General features: G+C 36.3%; 1 protein-coding gene across 3 annotated transcripts in view; it reads left to right on the plus strand.

Annotated features, from left to right (window-relative positions):
• Positions 1-18671, plus strand: part of LOC150103269 (uncharacterized) — a 147745-nt gene that overhangs the window by 11384 nt on the left and 117690 nt on the right. The window contains exon 1 of one of the 3 annotated variants that reach the window (XM_090397724.1): positions 1530-1611. The exons of the other annotated variants lie outside the window; for them this stretch is intronic. The gene's annotated coding sequence lies outside the window, so the exon portion shown is untranslated. Of the gene's footprint in view, positions 1-1529; positions 1612-18671 lie in introns of those variants that run through there. 3 annotated transcript variants of the gene reach the window in all.

Genomic DNA, 18671 nt, shown 5'->3' on the forward strand with positions numbered 1-18671 from the left:
ACCTGCCCTGACATATTTTTATAATATGAGTCTTGCACTAGGTCAAGTTCCTAAGGAGGGCAAAATTGTGCAACTTCATAAAGGAGGTGATCGAACTCAAGCATCAAACTATAGGCCTATCTGTGTGGCAGGTGTTGTGGTTAAGTTGTTGGAGAAGCTTGTGAGAACTAGGATCCAGAGTTGGGTTGACAGCAATGGTATTATCTTTGATAGACAGCATGGATTTGCTAATGGGAGGTCATGTTTTAGTAATCTACTTACTTATTACAATAAAGTGACTGCTTCCATGGACAGAGGAGGAGGATACACAGTGATATACTTGGATTTCGCAAAGGCTTTTGATAGGGTACCTCATGATACGTTGACAGTCAAACTAGAGCAGGTGGGGTTGGATATTAGATTGGTGCATGGCATTGGAGACTGGCTATCTGATAGGTATCAACAAGTTGTGTATGGGGAGCGATATCCAGGAAAAGGAAAGTCACTAATGGAGTGCCTCAGATTGTCTGTTTTAGGTCCATTGCTGTTTAACTTGTATATTAATGATATAGGTGAAGATATGGATGAAGTTAGTCAGTTGTTTGCAGATGATGCAAAGTTGGGACGAACCATGAATTGTAGTGAAGATGTTGTGGCATTACAGGGAAACTTGAATAGATTGAGTGATTGGGCACGGAAATGGGGATGTGAGTTCAATGTTGCAAAATGTAAGGTTTTTAAAATTTGGAAAACAAAGATGGGATGTAGAATTTATGCTTGGCGAGAATATATTGTTGGAGGTAGAGGAAATAAGAGATCTGGGGATGATAGTGGATAAGGATCTGAAATTTAGGGGACACATCGCCAAAATTGTGAAGACAACACGAAGGCTTCTGAGAATGATGCAGAGGACACTGACGTGTAGAAGTAGGGAGATTCTTGTTCCATTGTATAAGGCTTTGATTAGGGCCACACATGGACTATTGTGCCCAGATTTGGTCACCAGGTTTTCAGAAGGATGAAGAGATGTTGGAAAGGGTCCAAAGGAGACTAAGGTAGTGTCTGACCTCTGGAATGTCGAGTATGAGGAAAGATTGAGAAGATGTAATTTGCAGAGTCTGGTGGACAGGAGGAAGAGGGGAGATATGATAGAGACCTACAAGTTGGTAAGGGGTTGTTATAGGATCAATGCTGGAGAAGTTTTACAGAGAATAGTGGGAGATCAGGGTATAAAAACTGTATAAGGAGAGTCAGTGAGAGAGAGGCAGGTTTTTTTCGTGTAGAGTTGTGAATGATTTGAATGCCTTGCCTGAGAATGTGGTTTCTGCAAAGAGTTTGAATGTGTTTAAAACACGGTATGATGAGCTGTGTGTGTGTGATAAAAGGACTTCCCAGATGAGTCATGGGGTGGTAATAATAATAAGATAAATGATTATATAATTATATAAAATCTGCAATTTAGCATTGGCATTTACTAGCCATTATGGTCAAATAATTGTTAGGTGATAAGAAATGAATGACAAGAAAAGAATTTTGTGGAATGACCAGATGAGCAAGTCAGTTTGGGAATTTGAGACGGTGGGGAAAATGAAAAGAATAGTAATCGCTGTTCATTAGAAATGAAAGTGAAAGGTAACTGAAACATTTAATTAGTTAATAATCTTTAACTCATCTAAAGAATAATAGAATTTATTAGCTCTTCATGTTTTTTCCTTGTTGTTACAAAGATATCATTAGCAAAAGAGTAGATCAGTTAACAACATTCAAAACAGACATGAGTAATGTATCACGTTTGTTTCTTGATTTATGTTTGGGTCTCGGTCACAGTCGAGTAAACAGCAGAATACACTGTTTGAGTTCAATAGAAACAGTGATTAGTTTTTTGTAATTAAAGTAAAGAGTTAAAGAGTGAGAACAATTATGTCAGGTTGACACTGGTGGATAGTCATAGCAGCCCTTTCAAGGGATATAGTGGAATTATGGCTTTAGATTAGATGCCTTTGTACACGCAGACTTGATAGGTTGGTTGAAAGTTAGCTTTTTGTCGAGAATTACACCCAGGTATTTTGTTTCTGTCTGCCAGGGAATTTTAGTATTGAATAGTAATACATCTGAGCACTTTATCAGCATATACCATGCAGTATATAGAAGGGAAGCAAGTAATAGCTGAATTGGAAGTGAAAGAATCAGATGTGTATCCGGTCAAGTGTTGATTGGGTTAAATGTAAATAAGGCTGTGGAAATGGATGACATGTCACCAAACATAATTTTAAAGAATGTGCACAACAGTTAGCTATGCCCTTGACCTGGTTATTTAATGCAAGTCTTGCAGTGGTTAAGGTTCCTAAGGAGTGAAAAGAACCAAAATAGTAATACTCCACAAGCATTATTATAGGACAAAAGTTTCCAGTTATAGACAAGTCTGTATAACTGCAGTTGTCAAGGTTTTGGAGAGATTGATTTAGGAATAGAATACAAGATTGGTTTGATGGACATAGTATTCTTTATGATGGTCAGCATGGATTTGTAAAGGGTAAGTTGATATACAGACTGCATAGATGAGAATATGGCATTTCAAAAGGATGTGTACAACTTTATAGGAGAACAGAGAATAACTCTATCGATACAAAATAAATAACGGAAAAAACTCGCGTAGAAAGATTATTTAATAGTATAATTTTTGCCTGTGTGTCACAGGCATCTTCAGTACATTAAGCTCAAAATTAAACACTAACTGACAATTCCAAAAAGCGCCACCTAAGTAGCTGGTGTTATATTGAATACTTTAAACCTGAAAAGTCTGGACTTTCCGAACATGCCATCTTAACTAGACACAGAGTTCATTGCAGAAAGACAAAAGTTCTTCACAAAAGTCAGTTTCTCATGGAACGCCTTTATAAAGAAACATGTGAAACTCTACTTCATTCTCATAACTTAAACAGATCTGATGGCTTACGTCTATCCCCTTTATGGGAGATAGTACTTTACAAATCAGCTAATCTTTCCTAACTTTTTATTGTATTAATTTTTTTTTTTTTTAGGAAAGTTATGGACCTTTTTAGTTATCTTACACTAGCTACTTAGGTGGCACTTTTTGGAATTGTCAGTTAGTGTTTAATTTTGAGCTTAATGTACTGAAGATGCCTGTGACACACAGGCGAAAATTATACTATTAAATAATCTTTCTACGTGAGTTTTTTCCGTTATTTATTTTGTATCGATATGTCTACTCGCGGTTTACCTCTTTTAAAACTTAGAGAATAACTCTGAATACATACAAAAGCTGAGTGAGTGTCATAATCTAATGAAATGCATCAATTTTTGGTCACGTAACTTTATTACCAAATGACAACAATACATGGCATGATACATCACAAAATTTGAAAATGACACTGGCTGAGCACGTTATTTGTTCTGGTTTGAGAAAATGAAATGTGCAACACAAGTTTAGAGGAATTCCACATGTAATATGCCAAAGAACCTCCTAGTAGGTGCATAATCTACACATAGTACAAGAATTTTGTGGAAATAGACTGTTCTGTGCATCATCCAAGGTAGTAGCACACTCAGGGTTTAATCTTGGAGGGGGCCAAGTTGAGTAGATGATTTGAGAATGCACACTACATTGCATATGACCTATGACTGAGCATCTGCAGTGATTGCCAATACTGTACAAGATACTCGTGATCGGCTCGGGCAAACGAAGTAGCACTCAGTCCGCAAGGGCACTACTTCATTCGCCTTGCGTTCACAGCAGCCGGGATTCCCGAGAGCTATAGGGTATTCCCACCTTATGTGGCCACTAATTCATAAGTAGTATAGAAATAGAAGACACAACATACATTTTAAAAAAAATGAATTTTAATTAGGAAAATATTTTTGGAAAATTTTCTAGTGTGTTTTCCCTTTTTCTTTTGGGGGGCCAGGACCCCTTGGCCTCCCTCCCTGGGTGCGCCACTGATCCAAGGTGAATGGGAAGACTGCATGCTGCCGATGCTGTTGTGGAAGTTCGGCAAAGTTTCCAGAGAAGCCCCGGAATGCCAACCAGACAAGCGTCTGTATGATCAAATCGGAATTTCATGTGTGATTGCAACAGTCTATGCTTAAGGCCCTACAAATTTACCCTCATACAACATTTGAAGAAAGACAATAAGATGTGCTAGGATTTTTGTATGGAAATGATTAGTAGGATAGGACAAAATGAGGATTTTTGTTTGGACACGATCATTTTCAGTGATGAGTGCACTTTTCACATAAGTGGGCAAGTAAACACTCACAACTGCAGAATTTAGGGAAGCTAAAATCCACATGCCATCGTAGAACATGTTTGCAGCAACCCAAAGGCTAATATTTTTTGCATCATAAACAAGAAGAAAGTGTATGGACCCTTCTTTTTTTTTTTTGGAGTCTACTGTTACTGGTGGTGTGTATCTGGACACACTACTTGGGTACCTAATACCACAGTTAGATGACAATGACCATGATGGATGCTTACATTTCTAGCAAGATGGAGCACCTCCCCATTACCTGACAGACATAATGTCATACCTCAACACCCATTTTTCAGTCTGATTGATTGGTAGAGGGGCACCTGTGGCATGGTTACCATGTTCCCCCAACCTTACTCTGTTAGATTTTTTCTTGTGGTGCTTTGTAAAAGATGTTTGTACCATCACTGCCAGCCAGTTTGGATGAGCTACATTCGAGAATTACTGCTGCCATTGCTGAAATTACACCAGATATGCTCTGCCACATGTGTCAGGAAATTAATTACAGATGGTACATCTGCAGAATTACTGGAAGCAGTCATACCGAAATTTAACTGTCTGTGTTGAAATTTCAAGTGTTACGCTACATTTGCACAGAAATAAAATTTGTTCATCTATAGCTATTTACCTTTTGTTGTCGTTCAAAGTTGTATAACCCCCCCCTCCTTTTTGCAGTACCCTGTATATTGGTTAGATGGGTCGAAGATTGGCTCCGAATGATACTAGCAAGTTGTTTACGATGAAGCAATGTCTCAAAAAAAGAAGGGTAACCAGTGGCATGCCTGCCTCAGGGTTCTGTTCTTGGACCCCCCCCTGCTGTTTAATGTTTAACTTGTTTGTAAATGATATACCACATGGGCTGACTGGGAATCTTCAGTTGTTTGCTGATGATGCAGAGTTATGGAGAATTGTAAGTCACCACTGATGTTCATTCCTTTTAGGAAGATTCGAATAGATTTTTGACTTGGAGAAAAGAGCAGGGTTGTAGCTTTAATATTAATATCTGCAAGGTGTTGCAGTTATTAATGCAGAAATATAAGGCTGTGTACTATATTGATGGTGCTGTACTGCAACAAGTGGATGAAATACAAGATTTGGGAAGTAGACTGAAGTTTAGAGGGCATATTGCAAGTGTTGCAAATCATAGTGCCTCTATGATAAGAAGTACTCTAACATGTAGAGATGATAAGGAGTTGGTTGTACCACTGTATAAAGTACTGGTCAGATTTGGTTATCTGGTTTTCACTGTGATGTGGAAACATTGGAGAGGATCCAGTGAAGAGTGACTAAGGCAATATCAGGACTCTGGAATGTTTGCTACGGAGAGAGGTTGAAATGTGGATAGGAGGGGAAAAAAGGGTGATATTGATAGAAATGTTTAAGTTAGTAAGGGGGTGTTATTAGATTAATCCACAGGTATTATAAAAAGAGTAGAAAGCAAGAGGGAAAGAACTAGAGGCCATCCCTGGAAGTTATGCAAGAGTGTGGTGAGGAGTAGTTTTTTACATGGAGATTGTCAGTGAACGGAATGCATTAATGGAATATGTTGTTAATGCAGAGTGCGTTAAGGATTTTAAGATTCACTTTGATATGTTGTCAGTTGAAATCGCCTCCCACAATGAGTCTATCGACTCCATGGAATGTATAATAATAACATTTACTATTACAAAAAAAAAAGTTTTATATATATGAACAGTTAAATCATGACTAATTTTCAAAATGATAGGCATGCAGGCAGAATAGTTGATATTCAGATAGTATCATAAAGTTTCACAGGTTTCAAAGAACAGGCAATCAAATTTAAGCCATTTGAGTGCAGAATCTTGTTTTGATTCCAAAGAATTCTGTATCAAGTGTCTTTTGCTTGCCAGACTTATCAGATCAGCATCCAGGAATCTGATGTAGTCCTGATATACTTGGATTCTAATCTCAGCAGAATGGGCATCTGTCAAAGATGGTGTGCATACATTATGCTCCCCCCCCCCCTCAAACAGTTTCAGAAACTATCTTTTCTACAATCCACCAAAGATAAATTACCTCCATTCCTGGCAAATACCCTGTTCATGACAACTTTGTTATTTTGGACAGATGGGCCATTTTGCTAATATTAGATTTCAAGAACACCATTAGGTCTTCATTAAATTCCTGGAGTCTGATATTGCTTTCCATGCCATAAAGATGTGAGTTTCTCCCTTTCTTTGAAACCTGTGAAACTTTGCCACCTTCTGAATCCCTAACCACTCCGATTGTGTGCTGTTTGTCTATAAGTTTTGGAAAATAATGAGTTATCTGCAGTTAAATTTTTTTTGTGATAATGAATGAGTTATGTAACCCTCTATTTGAATTATAATTGCTAACCATTGTTTCCCTTGAAACTCTAATATATATATTCTCCTGTTAACTCAACTGTGAATGAGACTGAGACATGCTATATGACTTGTCTCATTTTCATATTCTACTGAATCACTGGTCACAAGGACATTGGGAAGATGTCCTTTTATCCAGGAAGAAATGTACAGGAGTTAATAAATTCTATTATTATTCTTTATATGTTTACCAATATTAACTACATAAGTTCTTTTGAAACATTAAGTTACTATACAGCAAACCTGTATAGTATAGTAACCAGGATATTAGAACCAGGATCCATCATTGGGTTGAAAAAAATGGTATTATCTTTGATTAACAACATGGATTTACTAAAGGGAGGTATTTTAGTAATTTACTTACTTATTACAATGAAGTGACAGCAGCATTGGATGTGGGAGATGGATACATACTTAGATTTTGCAAAGGCTTTTGACTAAGCTAACCATATTTTGATTTTCCCAAACCGGGACGCTTCTATACAAGACAATAGCTGGTATTACAAATATATTAATATTGACTTTTAACTTTAAATTGTTTAATTAGCATCAAAATAATTGTACAGTTAAGCACAGTTCTTCCAAGAAAAGTAAACAAAACAGGTTTACTGTTAACTTAAAAAAATTAAAAATATTTTATTAATTATGTATGTTTTTTAAAAAATACATAATTAATAAAATACTATTTAACTTTAAAAATAGTTTTTAGTCTATGAATGTTGATGAGATTAATGATTATTTTAAACAATGTTTGTAATATTTTATCCACTGTCTTTATTCTTTCTGAGCTGTAGTATACTACTCGTATTTATCTTTAAAAATTGTGTGTTGTTTTTTATTTTGTCATAGAACTGAATGCAGGTGAGTTCAATATTAATTTTACAATACAACAAACTTTTAACAGTTGATTCCAATATTCTACTTTTTTTCTTCTGACCACACTTTGTTCATCACTGAAAATGTTCTTTTGACTGGAGCAGAAATACCAGGAAAGCAGAATATGTATTCTATAACACGAGAGAGAGAGATTACACAAATTTATCTTCTGGCTCTTGAAATGGGAGAATAATCCAACCCACTTTTCTTCACTAGTCAAGTTTTCTTCTGTTTGCTTCCTATTTTCTTTAAAAAAGTCTTAATAATCACCAGCTCATCAAAATGATTATCCAAATCTATAGCTTTAAACCCAACTACCTCATTAACTTTTTCTGCAGACTTTTCTACATCAGGCCATGATAAGGTGTTATTGTTGACCCAAGCAAAGTATCTGGTGTCCTCACCAAAGTTGTTTTGCCACATTTCAATGTAAGAGATGCATCTCCCATAAAAGGCAGTAACTTCTTGCATGACAACTGTACTATTAATCTGTCCCTCATCTTTAAGTAATTGTAATAGCTTTTTTTTGGCTCCCTGTGGCAAAAATTGCTTTTTAGCCTTTCTTGAATGTTTGTTCTCATTTTTCATGGTCAGTCACTTCAGTTGCAGTTGCCTTTGTTGTCTCCATAGCCAAAATGGTTTCATTGAAGAGACGGAGCTGCCCATGCACAAACCACAGGTACGTTTCTCCACACTCAGTGGACAGTGCTCTAGTAAGCAGAAGTAAGCCTTCAGACCTTTATACATATGAAGAAATCATTCAATAGCTGGGAGGAGGGATAAGAATCTTGTATTTCCATGTTTCAGTAATTTCCTGTATTTCACTTGCACAGTTACAAAAATCTTTCAGCTGAGATATGCGAACGGTATAAATCTAAAAATACTTGTACACTTTAACAATTAAAGCTTTAATGTCTATTGGAAGAACATCTACTGCAGTTTGTAGACAATTGTGGACAATATGTTCTCCACAATCAACACCAACAATGTTTCTCCCCGAGTCTTTCTTCTAACGTGCGAAAACATTATTTTCACTTGCTGTTTTACACCTCCAAAGTTGGTGTTGCAATTATCACCACAGAATCTGACAATTTTAGTAGACAGTTTGTTTTTCTTAATGATGGCATTAAGTGATTCCATCACTATTTCCGATGTCTCACCAGGGAGTGTTTCAACATCCAGAACCTTTATTCCATATTTGGGTATGAAGTACCTCACAACAACTGGCAGAAATTTAATTTCTTTCCTGTTTAATGTGTCTGTTGTAATTGTGACAAAATGACATTTCTCTAAGAATGGTATTTCTTAGAGAAATGTCATTTCTCTAAGAAATGACATTTCTCTAAGAAATGACATTTCTCTTGCCTCGTAGAGTTCATCAATTATCATGGGTCCAATTACATTCAAGACGATAGCCTCACATTTTGGCTAGTTCTGGCAAGTGCAAATTTTGGTTCAAGAAGTTTCAAAATCAGTTTAAAAGAACAATCAGAGGTTCTGAAACTTATATCATGTGAAACAGAATGGAATGCAAATGTTGCTTCTTTAGCTGTGATTGCTAGATCCCTTTCTGCAGGATCACTGTTTTTGAAATATGTAGATAATGAAGAATAACCTGCCGCCGCTAACAAACCAGTTTTATGCTTAGCACTTTTCAAGTGGTCTTTAATATCTGACTGCCCACCATGCACTACAAAGACAACTGAGGCACAGTGATGCATCGCACCCGATCGACTTCATCACAATATCCCTTAAGGGGTATTGTGCATAGCTTCATAGTAGAGCCACAATCGTAGTGGCCTTGATGCAGATCATTACACATAATCTAGAGTTTAGCTCAGCATCGTTATTTTTATAAACTTATTTGTTTTTCTATTTTTACTTCCCTTCCACTCATGATAATGTACAATAGCAATAGTAATAATATGTAATATTATGTTTTCCCAGGAAAATTCACAAATTAGCCGGAACACCTGGACAGGACTTTCAAACCCTGACCGTCCCATCAAATCTGGTTGTATAGTCAGCCTACTTTTGACAGATTACTGCATGATAAGTTAATAGTTAAACTAGAACGGATGGGATTGGATATTAGACTAGTGTATTGGATCAGAGATCTGAAAGGTATCAGCAAGATGTGTGGGTGGGGGACAATATTCTGGAAGAAAGTCGCTAGTGCTGTGCCTCAGGGGTCTGTTTTACGGCCATTGGTGTTTAACCTCTATGTTAATGATATTGGGAAAGATCTGGATGGGGATGTTAAGTTGTTTGCAGATGCAAGGTTGGGACGAATTGAGGAGTAGAGCAAATGTTCTGGCCTTATAAGAAGACTTGAATAGATTGAGTGTTGAATTGCCATGGGAGTGGAGATGCCAGTTCAATGTTGCAAAATGTAAGGTTTTAAAATTTGGGAAACAAAGATGGGATGTAGAATTTATGCTTGGTGGAGATATATTGTTGGAGGTGGAGGAAATAGATCTTTGAGTGATGATGGATAAGGATCTAAAATTCAGAAGAGACATTGCCAAAATTGTGAGGACAACACCATGAATTCTGGGAATGATGCAGAAGACACTAACTTGTAGAAGTAAGGAGATTCTTGTTCCATTGTATGAAGCACCGATTAGGCCACACATGGAACTGTGCACAGATTTGGTCACCTGGTTTTCAAAAGTGCTCTTCAATAAGGAGATAGTATTTTATGTAATTAATATTATAAGTTAATTCTTTCATAGACTATTTATCTCTACTAAATGTTAGTTTGCATAGAGATACTCTCAAAATACTATGCTACAGTTTTCGAAATGGGAAGTAAATTCGTATCTATGACAAATAGGTGGCACTATTTATCTCTCGCTTGGTATTAAAAACTAAAACTTACGCCTCTGTCTTAGATTAATTTTGAAATAGTGAATGAAATTCTCAAATGACATTTTATTTTGCATAACTTGCAAGTCATCCCTATTCTTATAAAAATCAGATATCATTAAATGAGAAAAAAATTAATTTGACAAGATGGATGTTTATTTGTTTCACGGCCAACTGTAATTCTCCCGATACCCTCGTAGTAACTCTTTAGTTGCTATGCAGTTGTAATGTAGTATTGATGTGAATTTTCACAATTCACAACATAAAATGGTTTAGTGCAATTATATATGTGAACATACATGAAGAAAAGCCTTTTTGTAATAGGACTATTTAAAAAAACACAGTCTTCCAAAGATGAGTAGTCGTAATGCATAATCTTAAATCAGAAAGAAATTTGAATTTAGCAATTTTAAATTCTATCACAGATGTTCTTTTGTTGCTGAAATTGAAACGGTGGTTTCCTATGTGTGTGTGTGTGTGTGTGTGTTAAAGATACCAAGCTATTTTAAACCTGGTTTTACTCCATTTCCCAAGTAAGCATCATCCAAGTTTGCACCTGCAAGTGTTGCAGGTCTAGCTGACCCTGCATGTAGTGCAAGACCAAGGCAACTCATGGTAAAAGTAGAATAGGCTCTGATCACTAATCTTAATATTTACCTTTAATGCAAAGCACATCTCCTGGATGAGATCTATGATGCTTGTATTGAAGGCAAGAGACCACTACCCAGACCTGTTTCGACCTTTATTGAGGTCTCATCAGTGAGAGCCAGGCTAGAAATACCAAGATTTTAGTAATACAGAGCTCAAGTATTTTACCAGAACAAGTTACCATAAGGTGTTTTAACCTTATTAAATAAAAATCTCAGGAGGAGATATAAATGTAGAAAGTATTTTACCTTGGGTATAATAAATGTTAAAGATACCAAGCTATTTTAAACCTGGTTTTACTCCATTTCCCAAGTACTTGGGAAATGGAGTAAAACCAGGTTTAAAATAGCTTGGTATCTTTAACATTTATTATACCTTGTGTGTGTGTGTATACACACACACACACACACACACACACACACACACACACACACACACATAATTAATTTGAAATATTCAAACTTCTGGATTGGGAAAGGTAAGGTCTGAAAATAGATGGAAGATAATTAAGCCATTTATGCTTTGCAGATGACATAGTTATCTTTACTTCAACTACACGTGAATTACAGACTCGTATCCATAAGCTCCAAATTTCTAGCAGAACAGCAGGCCTAACGAAGACCAAGTTATGTTCAATAGCTATGTCCAATCAGAAATAATAAAAATCAAAGCCACTAGGCTAACCGCAGACTATATAGTATCATTCAATATTAAATGACTCTGGACCTAGCACAACCAAAAGAACAGGCAGGCTTTCGAAGGGGCTTTAGTACAATGGACCATATTCAAGTTGTACAGCAGATTATTGAACGGCGTAATGAATATCAATTACCATGTCTTGGTTTTATTGACTATGAGAAAGCCTTTGATTCACTTAAAACTTGTGCAATACTTAAAACATTACGAAACCAACAAGTGGAGGAGCCCTACATCAGAACCATCAAATCAGCATACACCAATGTCACAGCAGCAATTCATTTCAATGGAAACATCTCTACTGCGGAAATACAGAAAGGTATAAGACAGGGTGACACAATATCTCCAAAATTATTCACAGCGTGCCTAGAAGAATTAATCAAACTTCTTGATTGGGAAAGTAAAGGTCTGAAGATAAATGGAAGATATTTAAGCCATTTGTGCTTTGCAGACGACATAGTTATCTTTGCTTCAACTGCACATGAATTACAGACTGGTATCCAAATTGCTAGCAAAAACAGCAGGCCTAAAGATAAACCTGACGAAGATCCAAGTTATGTTCAATAGCTATGTCCTATCAGAAATAATAAAAATCAATAATGCAGAAATTAAACAACTAGATCATTACGTATACTTAGGACAACAGATATCAATTGAACAAAATATCATGGATGAAATTAAAAGGCTCACGATTGGGTGGAAAGCATTTGGAAAATTACATTCAATATTCAAAATCCAACTACCATTAAGCCTGAAGAGAAAAGTTTTTAATCAGTTTATTCTTCCTATACTGACATATTGCTGTGAAACATAACACTGAATGCAAAGGAAATTCATAAATTAAGAACAACACAATTTAGTATGGAAAGAAGTATGCTTGGTATCACAAGATTGGATCACAAAAGGAACACATGGATAAGAAATCAAACCAAAGTCTCTGACATCATAGGAAGAGTGAAACATCTGAAGTGGCAATGGGCTGGGCATATTGCTCGAAGACAAGATCAGTGATGGACAAAAGAAGTACTGGACTGGATTCCATGAGAGGAAAAACGATTAAAAGGCTCACGATTGGGTGGAAAGCATTTGGAAAATTACATTCAATATTCAAAATCCAACTACCATTAAGCCTGAAGAGAAAAGTTTTTAATCAGTTTATTCTTCCTATACTGACATATTGCTGTGAAACATAACACTGAATGCAAAGGAAATTCATAAATTAAGAACAACACAATTTAGTATGGAAAGAAGTATGCTTGGTATCACAAGATTGGATCACAAAAGGAACACATGGATAAGAAATCAAACCAAAGTCTCTGACATCATAGGAAGAGTGAAACATCTGAAGTGGCAATGGGCTGGGCATATTGCTCGAAGACAAGATCAGTGATGGACAAAAGAAGTACTGGACTGGATTCCATGAGAGGAAAAACGACGCTTACCTAAATCACGGTGGATTGATGATATCATCAGATTTGCAGGAGTGACATGGACAGAGAGTTTTGGAGTAATCTTGGAAAGGCCTTCCAGCCATTCCAAGCCATTGTCGATCCAGCAGTGGATCGACAATGGCTGATGATGATACATACACTATTTACCAGTAATTGTCTGGACCCCCCCCCCCTGTTATTAGAAGTTATGGAACATTCCAGGTTTGTTAATAACATAAAAAATGGTGTACAGATAGTAGGAATCCGTATTTCACCGTAGCAGTTGAATACAGGTGGTATGGCAACACAATGTGAAACTCAATGACAACAAGAGAGGTATCATCGTGGACTGTCACATTGGTGGCATGTCCATACATGCCATTGCCACTAAACTGGAGCATCCAAAATGAATGGTTAGTGATGTGATCAACAAATGGAGGCATTCTGGCATCAGTTAGTGCAGGAAAACACACCTACGGCAGCTGACGAAAATGACTGACAGGGACAGGAGAATGTTAAAGCAGGTGGCACGTAAAAACCAGCTAGAATCGGCACAGATTATCTGTGATGCATTCCAGTAACACCATGGTGAGCACTAATAATGTACAAAAAGAAATCCATTTACAGGATTTCCATGGAAGAGCAGCAGCACACAAGCCAAACATCACAACAATGAAGGTGGATCGTTTGGCCTGGTGCAAAGAGCGTGTGAACTGGACAATTGACTAGTAAAAAATGGTACTCTGGAGTGATGAATCAAGGTTCACATGTTTTTAGTCTGATGGTATGGGGGTGCATGTGGAGGCAGCCTGGCGAACGCTTGTTACCACAGTAACAAGCGTTCACCAGGTTGAGGAGTAATGGTGTGGGATGCATTCACCTGGTTTGGAGTGGGACAACTGGTTGTTGTCTGGTTCCATGAAGGCAGCTCTACCTTGATATTCTGGATAATCAGTTGCTACCTACACTGGAATTTTTATGGAATGGACCCATGTTACTATCAAGATGACGATGTCCCATGCCACAAAACTGCAGCTGTTGTGGAATGGTATGAAAAAGATGGGTGTTAAAGGGCTGCCCTCGCCTGTGCAGAGTCCTGACCTCAATCCCATCAAATACCTGTGGGACGAATTGGGGTGACGATTGAGGTCCAGAGCATCACGTCCTTGATCTTTTGCTGAACTCAGTGCTGCTTTGATAGAAGAATGGAGACAAATTCTACCTGATGTCTGCCGCACATTAGTGGAGAGCCTCCCCTCAAAGGATGTAGGTGATCAAAGCAAAAGGTGGACATACTTGGAAGTAACTTGGCTATAAGAATAGAGACCTTATTTGATGAAACTTAGCATTGACATACCTGTTTGTTTTCTTTCAATAGTGAAAGAACTGATAAATATTTCTATCTGTTGTGTAAGGGCAGGAGAGATCTATGAAATTGACCCTGATACTGGCTGTGAAAATCTTTCAAGAAATAAAAATTACAATAAAATTTTACTCACCCATACTATGAATTCTGGTAAAAGAATGTACACACACGCACACATGTATCATCATCATCACAAACCATGAACTCACTGCCCATTGGTTCTGATGCCTCCTTCACTATCTTCTTCCACCTTTTTTTGTACAGTGTTGCAGTTTCTGTAAACCCATTCCACACCAGTCCTTTATGTCATCTATCCATTCTCTGTATGGTCTACCTCTTCTGATTACACATCCATAATACAAACATGAAGGTCTTTATCTTCCTGTCCTCACTCATTCTGCAGATGTGTCCAAATAATTGCAGCTTCTATTGTATAATCTTCTGCATTAGATTCTCCTTTGGTTTTATTATCTGCTCTTCATTTGTGATTTTCTGTACCCATCTTATTCTTAGAATCTTCCTGTAACAAGTTCTTTCAAATGCCAAAATTCTTTTTCTTGATTCCTTATTTATTATCCATGTTTCAGATCCATATAGTACACCGTTGAAGATGCATGTTTCCTATACTCTTAGTTTTTTTTGCATGCTGATCACTTTATTTTTCCTGATATTATCCATGGCCTTCAGATTTCTTCTTCCCTTTGCAATCCTGATCTTTATTTCTTCTTTACAGTTCAAATCATATGTCATTTTACTTCCCAAAAATGTAAATTGTTCTACATTTTCTATATCAATTCCATCCACTTATATCTTTTGTTTCTTGTTTTTCTCACCAAATACCATTGTCTTTTTTTTCCAGGTTCATAACAAGTCTGAATCTCTTCCCTTCCTCATTTAACAGTTTCAATGTTTTTTGTAGTTATCTTTCATCTTCTTCAATAATAACAGTGTCATCTGCAAATCTGAGATTGTTAATTCTCAAACCATGTTTCTTCCTTCATTTTATCCATTGCTCTTTCTAATTGTGCGATGAAAATGCTTGGTGATATTGGGTACCCCTGTCTAGTACCACTGCTTGTTCTAAACCATTTCCCCAAATCATCACCTATACACATCTTTTAATATAGGCTATTAGTTTTCTATCAGTTCCATAGGATTATAGCACTGCTAATGTCACTTTCTGGTTGATACTGTCAAATGCCTTCTGAAAATCAACAAAGCAAGTATATATGTTTTTTCTCTTAGCTTTCGCTATTATTAACTGTATTGTCAAAATCTGTTGAATTGTAGTTCTATCTTTCCTAAACCCTGCTTTGCTCGTCTGCAAGGTATGCTTCCAATTGTGTTCTCGATATTTCTCTCAATATCATTATCATCATCACTACCTTACCAAGGTGACTTGTCAAAACAATCGTTCTATAATTTTTACATTCTAGCTTATTTCCTTTCTTGTGTAATGTCACTAATATCAATTTCATCCACTCCTCTGGCATTTTCCCTTCTTTCCATACCATATTACATAGTTGGTGCATTTCTGTAACCATACTTTTGCCACCATATTTAATCATTTCTCCAGTAAAGTTATCATTACCAGGACTCTTGTTTTAGCTGTCCTATTGCTTTTTCTACCTCTCCTCTTAAAATGTTAATATCATACTCATTACTTGGTGGTGATATCTGCTTCACTTCTTCATTTTCCCAACTCTAACTATATTCATTAGTTATATGAGGAAAAACTAGATCTAAATCTAGTTTTTCTTTAACTCACTACAGTATCTTGTCCACTGCTGTACAATTTTATCTTTATTCATCAATACTTTGCCTTTTTCATCTTTAATTGTGGTCTGTTTTCATTGCCACCTTCCATTAATGGTTCTAATCATTTTGTACACTCCCTAGTTTAATGCTCTCCATAGTGCTGTTCTATATCATTGCATTAGACTTCTAACCATTCCATTTTATCCATTCTGAGTGCATTTTTCATCTCATTACACTTTCCTTCTATATTGCTCCTCTATTTGTTCTGATGTATCCCTTCTTGATCTTCTCTTCTTCTGGTACTGTTTCTTCAACTGTGTCTTTTATTCCTTTCACTCTTAGATTTGAATTTTTTTCTTTGTCCACACTTTTAAGTTTCTCTTCTAACGCTGTTCTGTGTCTTCTTCCTATTTCTGCTTCACTTAATCTTGCTGTATCTCTTCATTTCTGATGATGGGGTTTATATTTTCTTTTAATTTCAACTTGATGTTTGCAATCACTAAACTATGATCCGAATCTGTTTCTGCTCCTTGAAAAATTTGACACTGCTCTACTTATGTTATCCATCTTCTTTTAATTGTAATCATATCAATCATGTTCTTGGTTTTTCCATCATTTGATCGCACGTCCATTTTCTACACTCCTTTTGCTGGAAACTTGAGTTACAGATCATCTCATGGTCCACAGCAAATTCTAACATTTTTTCCCCGCTTTCATTTCTTTCTCCAAAACCATATTTTCTCATGACGCTTTCCCAACCATCATTATCTATTCCGACTTTGACATTCAAATCTCCTTCAATAATTAGTACATCTTGCTTTGGTATTGTTTCCATTGTCTGTCATGTGGTGCATATATCTGGACTATTGATATATAAAATGGTTTTGTTTGAAATCTTGCTACTATGATTCATTCATTGACTGGTTTGTAGCCTACCAATGCCTTTCTAGCTTTTTTGTTAAGAAGGAAATCAACTGCTTCGTGCTTGGTGTCATGCCCTGACCATATGACTTTCTATTCATTTATCTCTCCTGATGATGTCCATTGCATCTTCACCAGTCCTAGCATATCATACCTATATCTTTTCATTTCCTCATGAAGTAATTTTAGTTTTCCTGACATCCCAAGTGTCCATAGTATTCATACATTCCATGTTCCTACTGATAATAGTTCTGTTAGTTTCTGTTTCTTTTCGATCCAACCTCGATTGGTATCGTGGACCTTATTCATCCGGGTGACATCCAAACCGGCATGTTTCAGCTGTTGATTGTATAGGCATCATATATGCACACACAAAGGGATCATCTTTAATAGAATTTATAACAATGAAATGCCTGCTAACCAATTGCCAATCTTCTGGCAAAGAAAGCATGCTCATTTTATTCTCTAATCCATCAGTTCCCAACCTGTGGTACTTGTATCCCTGGGGGTATGTGCTGGGCCATTCAGGGGTACATGAAAAATAATTAGTAATGACGGAAAAACAAGTAAAGTGAACTAAATGTGAAACGTTAGTTATGGAACAATAAATGTTAAGTTTGAATCACTGCTAACGGAGACACTTCAAAACCTCTTGCCATTTACTAATACTGAACTAGTGGAGAGAGTTTTTCTTCTTACATCTTCAAAAAAAAATAAGTACCGCAACAAGCTTAATACAAGTACGGATTTAAGGCTGTATCTTGCATCTTTTGAGCCTGATTTCAAGAAACTAAGTGCATCAAGGCAAGCTCAACGATCTCACCAACAATGTTTCATCGACTAGTGATCTGTATACCAATTATTACAGACTTTTCAGATAACCCAAATAAAATATTATTAATAATAATAAATCAAAAGTTTGTTAAATACTTGATCATCATTATCAATATTTAACATGAAATTATACTTATTTCTGTGTTGCGAATATTGTAAAATTAAATCTGTGATTTGTACTTTTAGTTTAGTAATTTTCCCAACTCATTACCTCATTTCCACTATTTTACATTAAGATAGGCACTGAACAAAAGTGTCAGTATTTAAAAACAAGGGGTACAATTTATAGAAATGGGTTTAAAAGGGGTACACAAGTGGAAAAAGGTTGGGAACCGCTGCTCTATTCTATAGAAGTACACCATTACTGGGTATTTGATTTCCTTAACTAAATTTTGTTTAATTCATGTCAGTTATCAGCAATAATTGACAGCTTTACATTTCATGTCATTTTGGTACTGTTTAAAACAGCCAAATTCAAACTAAGTGGAATAATTGAATAATTTGTTTTTGAATAATTTGGCCTTTTAAAGTTTTTGAGTCAGTAACTTGGTTTATTGAATTTAGCTTTATAATAGGCTGTATTAAAAAGACACGTCAGGTGTTCAAACATTTTATTATCTATCTTTCTTTGGAAGGTAATACTAAAGATGTGTTTCTCTGG

The sequence above is a fragment of the Typopeltis vanoorti genome, chromosome 9, assembly GCF_054136105.1.
Source record: "Typopeltis vanoorti isolate ZY-2024b chromosome 9, IOZ_Tvanoo_1.0, whole genome shotgun sequence".
Taxonomy (NCBI): domain Eukaryota; kingdom Metazoa; phylum Arthropoda; class Arachnida; order Uropygi; family Thelyphonidae; genus Typopeltis; species Typopeltis vanoorti.